This window comes from Pteropus medius, unplaced genomic scaffold (assembly GCF_902729225.1).
Source record: "Pteropus medius unplaced genomic scaffold, Ma_sr-lr_union100, whole genome shotgun sequence".
NCBI classification, from domain to species: Eukaryota; Metazoa; Chordata; class Mammalia; order Chiroptera; family Pteropodidae; genus Pteropus; species Pteropus medius.
Genome location: NW_024340696.1, coordinates 25,952,953 through 25,954,578, shown reverse-complemented (window position 1 = coordinate 25,954,578; position 1,626 = coordinate 25,952,953). Strand labels below are relative to the sequence as shown.

The window sequence follows — 1,626 nt, the reverse complement described above, 5'->3', positions numbered from 1 at the left end:
TTTTTTTTTTTGGTCTGTCTTCCCTACTAGAACATAAACTCCGCTAGGGTAGGGACCTTCACCTGTATTTTTTTCCTCTGCTGAATCCAAGTGCCCAGAATAGTGCCCAGCACATGGTAAGTGCTTAATTACCATAGAATTAAAGATCAGAACTGGAGCATTAGAATGACCCAGAAAAAACAAAGACGGGGTTGGACTGATGAGCAAGAAGCTTGATTTCCAAGGGCCTTGCATATTAAAGTTTGGACTTCACCCAGAGGGCATGGGAGTCACAGAAAGATCTCAAGTAGGAAAGCGACCCTCTAGGTGTGCATTTTAGAAGTTCCTTGGCGACAATGTGGACGTGAGCGGTAGGATGACTGCTGCAGGAAGCCTGACGGCGGTTTCGGGTAAGATCTTCAGAAGAGATATAAAATCTGTGAACTAACCGAAGGCTGTAAGGCAACGCTGTCCGTGACCTGCGGAAATCAGTCCACGTTCCTGAGCCTGTTCACTGCTCCATAAGGAGAATCTGATCTAAGCAACTGCAGGTCTACTGCAACTATAAAAATCCTCCCTTCTCTTGGTGACCTCAGGGGCGGAGTGAGTGCTGAGACGGGGTCGGGTTCCCCTCGCTCCCTCCCCACCCCTGCGGGGTGCGCACCTTCCCGGTCCTCAAGGTCAAGGGAAACTGGACACCTGCGTCCTCGAGCTCCCAGGTGCCGGGCTCAGGGGCGGACAGCCTCAGCCGGCCACGTTCTCCAGGCCCCGACAGTCCCCGGGTACTGGAGACGTCCGGAGACTGGCCTTGCCAGGGCAGGGCGCGGAGAACTCACGCGGAGGCCTGGCAGAGGCTCAGGAGGGGCAGAGGCGCTTGCCACGCCCCTATCGCTTAAGAGCGCGCGGTGAAGCAATAGAGAGGGGGCACGAGTCCGGGGCGCGGCACGCCCGGTAGGGGCACAGTTACCTGTACGTCAGTGCCGCTCCTCCCCCCTCCCTCCCAGCAGCCGCGCTGACCTCCGGCCTCCAGGCCCCGCCCTACTCATGTCCCGCCTTTTCCGTCGGCGCCGGCGCGGCGAGAGCGGGCCGGGCCGGGCGCACGCGCGTGGCGGCAACGACGCAGCGACCCCTGCTGGAAGCCGAGCCTCGGAGGACTGTGCGGGGAGGGCTGGGCATGGGACACCTCAGCCTCTGAGCGGAAGCCAACGCAGCCTGGTTCCACGTGGCTGAAGAGAGCTCATGTTACTGCAATGGGTCTTGGATTCTTTGGGGCCACCAACCCTTTTGAACATCTTTGAGAGTTACAGACGTTGTTTCTAGAAAAATGTACACACGTGCTGGGATTTAATGACAGTAGAAGGGAAATTTCAGAACATCTTTTCAAGAATAAAGTGATAAAAATAGCAACTCAGTTATAATTGTCTAGCTTACTGGTCAGGCAGTAGTGATTAGATGGCATAAAACAAAAAATGTAAAAAGATGAACCGGAAATTGAAAAACTTCCAAGGGAGAACCTATTTCACGAAGTTTCATGTTTGGTGATACCTGTTCCTGGGGATACATCTTCTGTTCAATTAGAAACAGTCATTTTCCCCCTTGTTTTCAGAACATCCTCCCTTTCCTGTCCTGTCCTACACACTTTGATTT

The 1,626-nt window shown here is 53.9% G+C and overlaps 1 protein-coding gene across 3 annotated transcripts in view; it reads right to left on the bottom strand.

The window, feature by feature from the left end:
• The window catches only part of MTRES1 (mitochondrial transcription rescue factor 1), a 14,303-nt gene extending 13,279 nt beyond the window's left edge, over positions 1-1,024 (bottom strand). The window contains exon 1 of one of the 3 annotated variants that reach the window (XM_039869787.1): positions 947-1,024. The gene's annotated coding sequence lies outside the window, so the exon portion shown is untranslated. Of the gene's footprint in view, positions 1-428; positions 459-643 lie in introns of those variants that run through there. The other 2 variants (XM_039869775.1, XM_039869780.1) reach the window with 2 other exon arrangements.
• Positions 1,025-1,626: the final 602 nt, after the last annotated feature.